Here is a 14652-nt window from a genome sequence, read left to right as displayed (position 1 = left end):
AATCCTGGGCGTGACCCAGGCCGCGATCTGAGATTGATCCCTTGCTAATGAGCGACAACTAAAAGGCAAAGATTTAAGGATAGGAACTGTTTATGGTTGGCCATAAATAATGCAGTAATGGGATATTTATCGATCCCAAGTTCAGGAGCTCACATGAGTGATAGGCTAGGAGACGCCCGCACTTTCTGCAGCCTGACGCGCGCCCTCCACCCCACAGCCGACCGCGCACCCACAGAGCCAATGCTTGACGGAGCTACCTGGACACCCCAGGCTGACTCATCTGCAAGATGATTCTTTTCTTAGAGTCCCAGGATAGAAAAGACATAATTTTTGTACATTGAAAAAAAAAGTGACGTGACCTTGCTTCCTCTTGGTGCTGTCAAGCGGAGGAAAACAGAGAGGCGTCAAAACGTCTCGAAATTTAAGTTCGTCTCGTGGCCCGTCTGTCTCCCCAAGTACCACGACCCGTCCTCTGAGGCCCTCAGGATCCCTGTGCCACCGGCTTTGTTTGCATTTTAATTTCCTCCGAGCTCTAGAAAAGACCCAAACCTATGGCTGTGAAGCCGTGTGCCTCCCCACGTGTCTCCTGCACAAGTGCCAAACAGAAACCACCTTGCTGCTTCCACTTAATCACAGGATGACAATATTTCAACATAACACAGGGGCTGTTTGCGCTTTATCTTTTACTGCGTCTTTATGGGGAGCAATATATTTTCTTCCTTTCCTCCCCTGATACCATAACAATCTTTCCTAAATTAAATATGTAACAAATTTCTCATACAACGTTATTCCCAGGCTCTTTTTAAACCATCATTAAATATCTTCGTGCTGTCTGACAGTTACTCCTCCTCGCTGTGTCACCTCAGAGACTCCCTGGGGTAAACAGAGGGTGACGGTGTGCAGGGAAGGAGCTCGCAGCGGCCGAGGGGGCGGCCGGGCCCTCCCGGGGAGGCAGGGACAGAGAGCTAGGGAACCGCAGAGCTACACCCCTGAGAAGCAGGCTTCATCCTATTTAGCTTCGAGTTCCCAGGGCCTAACTCTGTTCCAGGCACAGAGGGTTCTGTGGGGATACTGGGTGAGGATGTAGGAGAAAGGGGGGAAAGAGGAAAATGAAGAGGAGGGGGAAGAGGCTGAAGGGTGTGAGATACCCGGGGGGAAAGCATCACACCGGAGGGACAGGCAGAGAAGCCTTCCATTTGCCCATCGATTTGATCCAAGCAAGATGCACATAAGGGTGATGGTGTTTCCCCAAGGACTAGGGCTCCTGAAGACAACGACGGTCTGCAGAGAAGCTCAGTTAGCGGTGGCCCAGGGCACGGTGATGGCAGCAAGGGGAGCCCCCGGGAGGGGCGCCTGCTGAGCCACGTGCCAAAGGAGGGCACCGCAGGGGGTGGGGTGGGCACTGCAGGAGGAGCACAGCTGCTGCCCTGGGGGAAGTCACAGAGGGAGGGAGGGACGGAGGGAGGGAGGGAGGGAGGAAGAAAGGAGGAGGGAGGGAGGGAGGGAGGAAGAAGAGAAGGAAGGAAGGAAGAAGGAAGGAAGGAAGGAAGGAAGGAAGGAAGGAAGGAAGGAAGGAAGGAAGGAAAGAGGGAGGAGGGAGGAAGGAAAGAGGGAGGAGGGAGGGAAGGAAGGAAGGAAAGAAGAGGGAGGAGGGAAGGAAGGATGGAGGAGAAGAAGGACAGAAAGAGGAGGAGGAAGGAAGGGGGAGGGAGGAAGGGAGGGAGGGAGGGAGGGAGGACAGGAAGGAAGGAAGGAGGAAGGAAGGAAGAGGAAGGAAGGAAGGAGGGAGGAGGGAGGAAGGAAGGAAGGGAGGAAGGAAGGAAGGAAGGAGGGAGGAGGGAGGAAGGAAGGAAGGAGGAAGGAAGGAAGGAAGGAAGGAAGGAAGGAAGGAAGGAAGGAAGAGGAGGAGGAGGAAGGAAGAAGGAGGGAGGGAGGAAGGGGAGGGAGGAAGGGAGGGAGGGAGGAAGGAAGAGGAAGGAAAGGAAGGAAGGAAGGAAGGAAGGAAGGAAGGAAGGCGGGAGGAGGGGAAGGAAGGAAGGAGAGGAGGAAGGAGGAAGGAAGGAGGGAGGAGGGAGGAAGGAAGGAAGGAGGAAGGAAGGAAGGAAGGAAGGAGGAGGGAGGAAGGAAGGAAGGAGGAGGGAGGAGGAAGGAAGGAAGGAAGGAAGGAAGGAAAGAGGGAGGAGGGAGGAAGGAAAGAGGGAGGAGGGAGGAAGGAAGGAGGAAGGAAGGAAGGAAGGAAGGAAGGAAGGAAGGAAAGAGGGAGGAGGAAGGAAGGAGGGAGGGAGGAAGGGAGGGAGGGAGGGAGGAGGAAGGAAGGAAGGAAGGAAGGAAGGAAGGAAGGAAGGAAGGAAGGAGGAGGGAGGAAGGAAGGAAGGGAGGAAGGAAGGAAGGAAGGAGGGAGGAGGGAGGAAGGAAGGAAGGGAGGAAGGAAGGAAGGAAGGAAGGAGGAGGGAGGAAGGAAGGAAGGAGGGAGGGAGGAAGGGAGGGAGGGAGGGAGGGAGGGAGGAGGAGGAAGGAAGGAAGGAAAGAGGGAGGAGGGAGGGAGGAAGGAAGGAAGGAGGGAGGAGGGAGGAAGGAAGGAAGGAAGGAGGGAGGAGGGAGGGAGGGAGGGAGGGAGGGAGGAAGGAAGGAAGGAAGGAAGGAAGGAAGGAAGGAAGGAAGGAAGGAAGGAAGGAAGGAAGGAAGGAAGTGCAACCGAACCTGCTTAATTCCCCGCCATCGTCGCAGTCACCTGGATGTACCGATCTCACCTCTGAGCTTCCGGGGCAGAGAGGAAGCAGCCTGGGCACGACGCCGGCTGTAGCCACAGCTGCTGGGCGTGGGCTGTAATCCGCGGCCTCTCCCTGACACGTAGTGTTTGTGGTGTTGAGCAAAACTCGGTCGGCGCCCCGCGTGCCTACTTCGCGTGACTGGTAGGTGTGGGACCCCCACCCGACACCATGTTAGGAACATTACCTGAACTCTTGTCCTGTAGTTAGGTCCCTCGGGCGACAGGATTGTGCGGGATCGCGCTGCTCCGGCACTTTTTATTTTCAGTGTCGTCCACGCAGCCAGATGCAGAAGCGATCACAGAAAATGGAAGGAGCGTTTTGGGGGATTCCCAGTGACCAACCTAATGCAGCCGGTGTTTCTGAGCGCCCATGTGCGCCCCCGGCACAGGGTTATTTCCCGCGTCCGACTTCCCAACAGGCCCCGAAATCCTGCGCTGTGAATGGTGACGGTCTGCGTGTCGCGGGGCGAGCTGCACCCGGGGAGTCTTCTCAGCTCTTTGCAGGCCAGCGTGGAGCAGCTCAGAGTGGAGAAGACAACTTACTAGAAGTCAAAGGGCTGGTTCCGCTTCAGGCCTCCCCTCGAACTAGGAGTAGTGATCTGCCGTGAATCCTTTCATCCGCCGAGACCTCGGGTTTTGTATCTGCGAGATGACGAGAGCTGGACCAGATCCTCCAGAACTCGTCCAAACCCAGCATCCTTAGATCCGGACACGAAACAAGGAGCGACCTTAAAACCCACACCCCAGACCCCAAGGGATACAGAGAAGGGGTCACCTCTGCACCGTCTCCATCTCGACAGAACAAAAGCCAGTGTGACCAGGCCAAAGGGTCCTTCTAACTATTTCCTTAATTGTTGAATTCTCTCGGTTACTCTAAAATTTTAACTCGGCGTAGTCTTGCCAGAATTAGATTTGAGCTATCAAGAACTCTTCGGAATTCTGGCCACGCAGAGGACGATTCCATCACTTCCCGCCCCAACGCAGTTAGGCCCTCTCCCCGCATCTTCTCCTCACTATCTGCGCTACACTGTCCTACAAATAACCGTGCTTTCTAGAAGGACCTTCTGCGAGTTTTTTCATCTAAGGACACCAAGTCCCAGACAGACGCCAAGTAGTTGGTAAACACTGAGTAAATGCGTGGTGACCGAGATCACCAACATTAAACGCATACAATTCCTGAAACTGGCATCGGGGGTGCTAACGATTAGCAAACTAAGCAAAACTGGCAAAACATATTGTCAAGTTCCCATCCTCTCCCTGATAAGAAAACTGAATTTGGGGCCCAGGTTCTCCAGCAAACCCTCGAGAGACAGTTCGTCCTGCGCCGACTAACAGGTCTCTGACCTTCCTTCTCCCTTCCAGGCGCCTTCCTGACTTTCTGACTCAACAACAAGCACATTTCTGTTCTTGGCGCGTTTGGTCCATTCGTTCACCGAACAGAGCAAGGGCTGGTTTATGGCAACTGCGGCCTCGAAGTACTCGAACCGCTGCCACGCTCTACGGCTACTCAATAAAAAACTGTCCTTGGTGTAATCCAGAAAGGGCCGAGACCGTGAGAGTCATTCGCTGCGCGCTCCCCGTGCTTTGGGACGACGTCATTCACTCTTGCACACGGGGACCCCGGCGGACCCACACCCTTCTCCGTGACAGGTACCAACACCCTCCCGGCTTGACCTGCTGGGCGGCAGGGCCTCATCGTGGGCACGAAGGGGCTCGGAGTGTTTTAGGCCAGCAGGCTGGGCGACGGGTCAGAGCTCTGAGCAATCCAAGACGATTCACTCGTACGCACGCACGCGTACATTCGTACCGTAGGCAAATCTGGGTACAAGCAGAAAAGAAACCGCAGCACTGCGGGGCGAAGAAGGGCCTTGTAAAAGGGAAGATGGTGTCCTCAGGAGGGAAAGGGGCTCAGCCAAGACCACCTGTTAGAGTCCCAGTTAGCAGTCTCAGTAGTCAGGACGCAAACCGTTGGATTGGTCCTTCTAAAATCACCGTTTTGAGAGTCGATGCCAAAGGTGGCAGCAGCAGGTGCCACAAATCAGCCCGTATTGTTTCCTTGCTTGAAACCTTTAATGGATTCTGATTATGCTCCGGGCCCAGCCGTGGGCATGCCTGGCAAGAGCTGTGGTGCTCCAGCTGCAGCCTCCGGCTCCTCAACCCCGGGGTACCCGCAGGCTCCCCCGCCCCACCACCACCTGCCTGCAGTTGCCCCGTGGTACCCGGGCCATGCTCCGTGTGATTTCCGGCCCCCGTCCTCCGTGCTCCCACCGTACCCTAAGATTCCTCGTATTACATCCCTCCGCCCAGTGTTGAAATTAGCCCATTTTCTCCACAAAATAATAAATGACTTGAGAGCAACAAGCATCTGTATCATCCATCGGGTTCGTCCCAGGACCCCGGGCAGCGCCTGGTGCATTACAGGCGGTAAGTACGGGCTTTCTTCAATGAAGGAGTGCATCTAAGTAAACACTACGTAAACACTCTAGTTAGTTCTGTGCAGGTAATAACCAAATGTCTCCTTAATACCATTTCCCCCCTAGGAAAATAATACGGTGGAAGGGGAGGAGGGCGGGGGGTGGGGGTGACTGGTTGGCGGGCACTGAGGGGGGCCCTTGACGGGATGAGCACTGGGTGTTATTCTGTATGTCGGCAAATTGAACACCAATAAAAAATAAATTTATTATTAAAAGCAAACAAACAAGAAACAAAACAAAACAAAAAAAAAAAGAAAATAATACGAGTCTAAAACCAAACCATATGATAATTTATAAGGATGGGTTTGCTCTCAATGGAAAATCAGTTATTATCGTTTTAATTATTCCCACGCACCAGGCCGTATCCGAGCCCTTTAATCCGTTCGGTCACAGAAACCCGGATCGGGCCGCCCGAGTCCCCTGCGATGATACCCAGGATGCGGTCCTGGCGCACCAGGGCCCTAGAGCTCGGGTCAGCCACCTCCACGGTCGCAGTCATTCCCGTCATCGTGGAAGGAGGGTGCTCTCAACCCCTGGGCCCTGGGGCTGGTGCCCCGACATGTGCCCCGGAGCCCAAGACCCTCTCGCCACCGGGGGGGCCCAGCAGCCTCGCCGCCCAGGACCCGCGACCGTCCCCTAGGAAGATGGGCCATTTCCAGGCCTTGTAGCCCGGCCCTGGGCGCCCAGGCAGGAGCTGAAGGGTGATCCCCCCGCATTCCGGAGTTCTTCCAGGGGACCAGGGCGAGAACGCTGTCTTTCCTACAACTATTTAGCTTCCTGTCTTCTTTTGCAAACGAATAAAGGGTTGCATTTGGATCCCCGCCGAAAGAAGCCTTAATTGATTTTTTCAGGTGTTTCCTGCTGCCATGGCAACCATGATCAAATCCCTCGTCAGGAATAGCCTGGTCGATTGCAATAGCATATTCCTGCGGAATACCATGCCTGCTTCTCTTTCTGCCAGGCTCTCCCGAGCTTCCTCTTTCTTGACCTAACATTTTCTTCAGGTTCCTAGGCCCCGTGGAAATGATATATTTAAATAGCATGCATGGTTTTTTTGTAAAAATGAGAATCTCCTGTGAGTTCCATTAGTAATGACACATACACAAAAGATAAAAACAGATCAGGCTTTCAAGGGTAATAGATATTTTAATACCGGCATGATTTGTCAAATATCTATAATCCTTCTCAAATCACCTTTGAAGGTATTGTTTCTTTTCTTTTTTTTTTTTTTTCTTTTTCTTGCCCAGGAAAAAAAAAATCATTATTCATCTTAAGAGAGAACATCTTGTCAAGTGTTGCAGTTCAACAAAATAAGGAAAACATCTCTGCCAAAATGCAGCAAATGTGATTACACAAGGCCAAGGAGAAGCCCATAATTAGATCATTACCATGGAAACAACCTAATTACATGTGTAAAGCAGGGAGGGCTGAGTTGCAGATCTGAATATGTTAATACCATTGTCTATGTTATAATATTTCTGAGCCTTCCCCAAATATAATCATATAAGCCATATAGATAAATCCCAACTCGATTTAAATGAATGAAAAAAATACTGTGCAGTTATGTGAATGAAGCTCAGGGATACTCATTCGCTTTATTAGGAACAACACACCTATACTCTTAAATGAGAAAAAATACTGCGCATTTTCACAATAAACATACATGAGCATATAAATAGCTGAATGGCGGGGGGGGGGGGGGGGGGATCCCAGGGTGGCTCAGCAGTTTAGCACCTGCCTTCAGCCCAGGGCGCAATCCTGGAGTCCCGGGATGGAGCCCCGCGTCGGGCTCCCCGCATGGAGCCTGCTTCTCCCTCTGCCTGTGTCTCTGCCTCTCTCTCTCTGTCTATGTCTATCATAAATAAATAAATAAATATTTAAAAAAATAAAATAAAAATGGGAATTTCCCATCTTAATAAATAAATGAATAAATAAATAAATAGAATAAAAATAAATAGCTGAATGGCCGTCAGCATGCATTCTGGAATCGCACAGTGTACGAAAATTATTTATAAAGGCAACCAAAGTTAGGGCGAGGTAATGGAGTTTTTTTAACAATATAGTCTTTGCTTATACTGAGGAATAATTTTATATGGTCTACTTTTCGTCATTTGGAGTCCAGTTGTTCTTTAAGGTCTCATTTGATCCCTGATATCTAAACTGTGGGTGTCCATTTATTGTTCACCAAGTCAGAGATACAAGCCACATCCCCGGGAGGGGAAGCAAGGGACTGGAGAGGCTGCCCAGAACAATTTTATTAATACAAGGGCCTGTTCACTTTCAAAATGATCAAACCTAAATACCTGTTCCTAACTGCCTTTATTTGCAAATGCTCCTGTGCTTGAGCTTCCTAAACATCTCCCGTTTTCTGTCCTGGCCTTTCCCAACGGTGTCCCCGTCTTTCGGCCATCGCAGACCCCGGGTGCCACTCGCTGCGGGCAGGAGCTCCTCCTTCCCTGCTGGCGTCCCAAGCAGGGCTCCGGCGCCGTGACTCTCATCCTCCCATGCTCGGCCCCTTGAGAAGCATCCTCCCCAGCACCCCCGTATTAGCCCGTCCCTGACCTCCCTGGCTCCCCTGGAACAGCGTGGCTTCCAGAGAGAGGACAGCCAGGGAGGACACACTGCGTACGCACCTCGCTCCCTGCACCTTCCACCCCACACACCTGGGAACTGAGTGGGACAAGTGGCCGACCCGTGAGCAGCTCGGGGGCCTGGCCCCAAATAACAATGTCTCTCTTTGACGGAGGGGCCAGGCCACGTGGGCAGATAACTACGGGGGGCGGAGAACAGAGCCCACCCACACAAATTTAGGATCTGAAGGAGAAAGAGAAGGCTGTTGGAGGAAAGAGAGCTGTGCTGAGAGTCAAGGCCTTTGCATTCTACCTACGGATTGCCGCCTTGCAGGGAGCACGTCCTGCTTGCTCCTCTGCAAAGAAGTAGGCTGGGCTAGAAGAGGCTGAGGTCTTCCATAAGCTCTAACGTCGACTCTGTGGCTGTTACGCAGGCTGAGCCAGACCCTGCTTCCCGCCTCCCCTTCCACGTGCAGCCTGGGTGGCCCCACCCGGAGGATGCTGGGCTCACTGAGGCCCCTCTCCCCTTGACTACGCGGCCACCCAGCCTAGAGATAGAGAGGAGGGGCCCAGAGTGCAGGCCAGATCTCGTATTTGGGCTCGAGCAGTCACATAACCACTGCAGGCCTTGCTGTTCTGTTCCGTTGACTGATGGCAGCGGGAACCCGGCGAAGGCGGTGAGTGAAGGGATCTCCAATCCCTCCTAGCTCTGACGTATCACGAGGAAAATTTATTGTCTTCTTTCATCAGCTTCCTCCCATACTCGAAACCCTCCGCTGACTCCTAATTTTCATAAGTTCCAAATATAAAAACCACTGGCTTTCCAAACACCCTTTTAATCCCCCCAGGGGGGTCCGGCCCAGTCTTGTTTCCCGCTACACTCTTTTCCCACAATCTCTCAGCCCCCCACTCTCTGGTCTTAGCGGCTTTTCTCAGAGCTCCACACATCCTAGACCCCAATTCTCTCTTGACCCTGATGCCGCCTTCTTAGTCACAAAACCCGTCCGTGGCAGGCACTCTCTAAATGTGGTAGCCGGACTGTTGGACCATCCAAATCCTACCCTAGTTTTCAAGCAACAGATTAGGCCTCACCTCATCTGGGAGGCCTGCCCTGGTCGCTCTGAATTACACGATCACGCTGTCCTCTAATCCATAGCATTCATGTCGTAACACACCGTTTAAGACCTACGACCGTGACCTCCTAATCACTAGTAAAAGGGTGTGGAAAATTTAATCTACTCATTACAAGTCGACATCCTGAAGACTAATAGCAAATCTCCCGTTTCTTCATAATTACCGCACCACCTAACCCCACACTGAATCCTTGATAGGTACTTAGGAAATATTAAACTGATAGGCTGGGAGGTGCTCCAAGAATGTGTCCTCCAGCAAAGGATGAATATCACCCCGATCATGCAATCTCTACTCAGCAAAACGCTCGTCTTTCAAGAAGAAACTCAAATGTCAGCTGAGCGTGGCCTACTCTCTATACTGCGGGCGGAGCGTGTCTTTTCTCTCCTTGTACGTGAATATTGGCACCTGTCATGTTGCGGTGACTTGTTTATACATCTGTCTCCTCGCCTAAACAAGGAGTTCTTTTCGTTCAGAAAAAGAGGCAAATTTCACTTTTGTGGTGATTCCATGCCCAGTGCTATTCCCATAATGCAACAGAGACCCAGTAGAGTGGATTTTGGCTTTGCTCTCTCTGAGAACGATAGAACCAATTTTTGACAATTTGAGATGATGGGCTAATGTGAGGCTCGATACTCAGTTTATAAATTCATGATCTACACCATACACAGGACCAGGGATAGAATAATCCACGGGTTGCCGGTCCCTGGGCCAAGTCCTCCCCGCAGTGACCTCTAATAGTTCTGAATTGGCTTTGCATTCTATGGCGCTTGGTAGCTTTTAAAACCCACACTCAGGAATCATTAAGTATTTGAACACTACCGTAGAAACTAGCACAGTTAACATATTAGAAAGTACAAAGAACGTTCTAGTCGTCACCATACCTCCTCCTGGGGAGGTCCGCAGACTGCTAGAGCCTCAAATTGCTCCTTTAACACCGCAGCTTCATCTCTCATTATAACCGTCTTCCTCGCTCTCCGCTTATTAGTGTATCACTTACGCTAGCGAATGCGCCGTGTCCGAGCGCGGGGACGGTTTTAGGCATCGCAGCTCGTCACACAATAACGTCCAGGGGGCCAGGGCTCAGTAAACAGCTACTCTATAACTCTATGAATCACTATATTCCAAATTTCTGAAAGACCCTAAAACTGGGCGACATGGAGGAATCACTCTTATCACAGTACGGCAAGGATTCTATTTTTTTCCCCAAGCAACTAACTAGTTTTACGTCCTTGATCGCACGGCGCTTTCGTTTCTTCTCTTGAAGGTGCCCAGGTGACATCTCAGAATCAACCTGTTGGGCCACTCATAGGACGTGCAGGGGATTTCAAGGTACAGTTTTACATTCAAGTCTGTCTCATTTTCTTACCTTTATTTTTTCTTCATTATTTTCTCTAATCTCAATATACCCTGCCATATAATACGCAATTTTGTAATCCGTCAAATTATCTTTGGGCCAAATAGATATTCATGAACACAGATAAACAGATACATACATACTGTAAATAAAAATGAATAAATACCAAATTTGAGATTTTTCTGATTAAAATTGATTCTTGATTAAATAGCACTCCCAGCTTTGCTGTTGATAAATTTCCTTAAGTTTTTATTACTACGTCACAATTTCAACCACCAGGCAGATGATTCATGGTTTTGCTCATGCTTGAGAAACACCCTTTATTTTTCGCCGTGATCATCTGGCCTCGTTGCTGCCCACCTCCGACTTAGCTAGTGGCTTTATGGAGGGAAAAAAAGGGTAAGGAAGTGGATAATAGTTGCCCTCGAGATTATTTGCATACTTCAGGAGCCAGCACTGTCACGGGCTAGCGTGGCCCTGCGCACTCACTATCGCTCAGTCCTCACCATCGCCTGGGAGACGGCACAACTATTCTCACCCGAGGTTGGTGCTGAAGAAACTGGAACAGAGTCACCTTGAGTACACGAGAACCGGGGTTGAAATCCAGCCTCTCAAAACCCACTGCTCCCCACGATGACATCCTCCAGACCCTGCCCTTCTCAGACAAAGCATTAGTACACGGTGCTTTAATACCAACTTTGTGGGTTCTTAGAATTTTTTATTTTATTTAAATTCAATTAAAATACAGTGCGATATTGGTTTCAGAGGCAGAGCTCAGTGACCCATCAGTCCTGTATCACACCCAGTGCCCTCCTTCATGCCCGTCCCCCAGGTACCCCAGCCCCCACCCCCTTCCCCTCCAGACACTCTGCTTGTTTCCTAGAGTTAAGAGTCTCCCATGGTTTGTCTCCCTCTCTGATTTCATCTTGTTTTATTTTTCCCTCCCTTCCCCTAAGCTCCTCTGTTTTGCTTCTTAAATTCCACACGAGTGAGATCATATAATTGTCTTTCTCTGATTGACCTACTTTGCTCAGCATAATACCCTCTAGTTCCATCCAGAATCGTTGCAAGTGGTAAGATTTCATAAACTTTGCGGATTTAAAAAAAAAAAAAATCAAAATGCTGTTTAAGTGAAAGGGATTGAGAGAAGGGGGGATTTTCTTTCACTCCTGGTCGCGAAATTATTCATTGCTTCCTGCTATTATAAGTCATTTGTTGGTTCAGTCAATACTGCCTGGGGCAGGCCTGGGCTTTATTTGCCATCTCTGTGTTTGAGCTCTGAAATGAGATTATCGATTTATGATCAGTGTAACTCCTGGCTGAGCCCTGGATGTTAGGATACCCTAATAGAGGGTCTTGAGGAAACCAACAGCTGCCCCTCCAGGCTGGATCTACATCGTGCTCATTTCTTTGTGTCACTGTAGCACCTGGCACATAATAAACACTCAATAAATATATGCTGGCTGAGTGACTGGATTCATAAATTATTCTTTGGGTATAGATTTTTAAGTTTCTCCTGGATAAAAACTCTGTTTGGCACCTTTTTATGGTGCTAACACTGAATAATACAGAAATGATCAAGTGAGTGAACTATTCCCGGTTCTAAGGGAAATGGTAAAGACAGTTGCTGTGTCACTGAAGTCATGGGCTAGAAGACACAGGAAAATAAAAGCAGTGCCAAAAATGAAAATTTATTTTAAACCCCACGAGTCCTATTTCATAAGGAACCAACTTCTTCTCAACTTAACCACTAGTGATTTGGCTTTTTTTTTTTTTTTTAACTTCCTCCACAACATAAAAGAATAATGGACTCTCACATAGTCCCCATTTTAAACCTTCATCACCTGAAACATGAACTGGGTCCTAAGCTTAAGAGTCTTAGAAAAATAAAACACACGACATATTTTTCCAGGACATCAGTTACAAGATCTCCATTATTTTATGTAACTACAACGGGCCCATGGGGATGCCATTCAGAGGAGGTGGCCCAACAAGAAGTATGAGTGGGGTGCACAGAGCGGCCCCAGTTAGGCCCAATAAGGCTCCAGGTACATCTGGCATCTGGGCTTGGGGGAAAACTGCTGTCCCCTGAACCGTGTGCACCCGTCTGGTGCTTTCTACAAGGGGTGAGGACTCCCCTAAAGAGGGAGTCCCAACTGGGGAGCAAGTGCACATGGGGGTGCAGGGAGAACCGAGGAGGTGGGAAGCAGAAAGGGCCACAGTCTGTGGGGCCTGGCACTGTTTGTGAAGGACAAGTTTGCAGAGAGGCGGGGGCTGAGCCTCAGCCCTGGGAGGAGGCCCTGGGTACCTGCCCCCAGCCGTCGGGCTCCCAGGTGCCCCGCAGAGGGGCCCAGCCGCCCTGGGAGCCGCTCTGCCCTCCCCTTGCCTTGCGGGCCCTGCACCCAGGCCGTCAGGGCTGCCGGGTGCCCTCAGCAGGTGCATACAGAGGCGGGGGGTGAGCCTCAGCTCTGGGAGGGGGCCCTGGGTCCCTGCCCCCAGCCAACTGGGCCTCCGGGCTGTACTTGGCAGGTGCATAGCGAGGCAAGGGGTGAGCCTCAGCCCTGGGAGGGGGCCCTGGGTACCTGCCCCCAGCCGCCAGGCTCCTGGGCGCACCGCAGAGGGGCCCAGCCATCCCGGGAGCCGCTCCGCCCTCCCTGCCGGGGCCTCCTCCACCTGCACCCCCGCCCCCCGGGGCTAAGGGCAGATGTGCCCCTGGCACGAGGCGGGCAGGGGCCCAGAGGCAGGGTGAGGCTCACAGCGGCCCCCGCGGGCGGGGACACCATGCACAGCTCATATGTCATTGGATTCACACTTCGGTTCTTGCATGAATACACCCGCGTTATTCACATAGAAGAAACAAGGGAAGCGCCCTCCCCTCCTGCTGCCCCCCCACTGGCATTTCTTGCCGCCGACGCGGTGTCGCATCCCCCCCTTTGCCTTCAGTTTCACAGGAAACGCGGAGCCTGAGCCAAAGGATCGATCCCTACAGTCTTCACTGGTGACCTGAAGAACGTTTTCTGTGCTTGTTCTTGGTCTTAAGGTAAAACCTACTTGCAGAGAGAAGTCCATCCTAGGGGCGCCCCAGAAGCTCACGCAAGCTTTCCACAAATAAGACGCTAAGATCATCCTCTTAAAGATACATTGTGAACCACTCTCGGGATCCATATATCGCTCTCAGCTGTTACTATTAGGTTTCTGTTGCGGTTTGCATTTGTAAAGGAATTTATGATTATTTAGCTGCCTCTCGTGATAACCTTCCAAATTAAAACTCAGCCTCAGTAATAGATGTTTTGACTCCACTTGCCAAGTCCACTCGCAGGAAATGAGTGAAGCCCTCTGGTTGGGAAAGAACCTTTCTGTGTGTTTCTAGCAAGGAAACTGTCATCACATTTAATTGAGATTTGAGAAATGGGTAGCAAAACAGCAGTGAATGATGGTATTTGCAAATTAGTTGAAGCCAAGTGAATTTTTGCCTGGAGTGTTCCAACTGAAAAAATAAATATAAGAAAAATCAATGTTAGTGGAAAGAATCGTTCTCGTTTCCCTGCTGATTTTCCTTGAATTAAAATGCACGTATTTGATTCAGCTTGGAAGTCCTTGAATCTTTTGACCCTTTAAGGGAATCTGTCAAATTGGAAATAAGATGTAGATGTAAGAGAAGATGTACCAGAAACAACCTTTGGACTTACTGCACTGATCAAAGGAATAGTTCATCCTCTATCTTCCCCTTCTCAGCCCCTAATATAGATTTTTTTTTCTTTTCCAGGGAATTATTTCAAATGCTTCTAAAGGGGGAGAAAAAAGGCTTTTCAGTTTTCCTCACTTTCAACTATGATTTGGGCAAAATCATCAATACCCATTTGGGCCAGTAATTGACACTTGCGTTATCGATGAGCCTACCCGGAGCTCTGGTCTCAGGGCACCCTTGTGCTTTTGTAAAATTTAAGTATGTGAGGTCAGTGCAAAAGGAACAAGTCTTGAAGGAATGTTAGGTAACAGAGGCTTTATTTTACACATAATGATCTTTAATGGATACGTCTAGCAATCTGAATTACAGAACAGCTCTATGTCAATGATAGCATAGGTTCAAGTTCGAGTTTTAGAGACGTCATGTTATTTAATATTAGCCTCTTTTGGAGAGAACATTTCATATTTCTCAAATAACATAATAGTCTGGCTTAATAATTACTTAAAACCGGCCAAACTCAATTCCTATATGGCAATATGATTAAAAATCTGTCTTTTCACATCTGCATATACAGAGAGGATAAACACACGGATAAACACACACGTATATAAAGGTTAGTTTTCCCTGATTGTCCTCTACTTTGGTAGGTTTCCATAAATATT

The sequence above is a fragment of the Canis lupus genome, chromosome 34 (assembly GCF_003254725.2).
Source record: "Canis lupus dingo isolate Sandy chromosome 34, ASM325472v2, whole genome shotgun sequence".
Classification (NCBI taxonomy): Eukaryota; Metazoa; Chordata; class Mammalia; order Carnivora; family Canidae; genus Canis; species Canis lupus.
The sequence above is the reverse complement of the archived record's forward strand: the minus strand, read 5'-3'. Positions refer to the sequence as shown.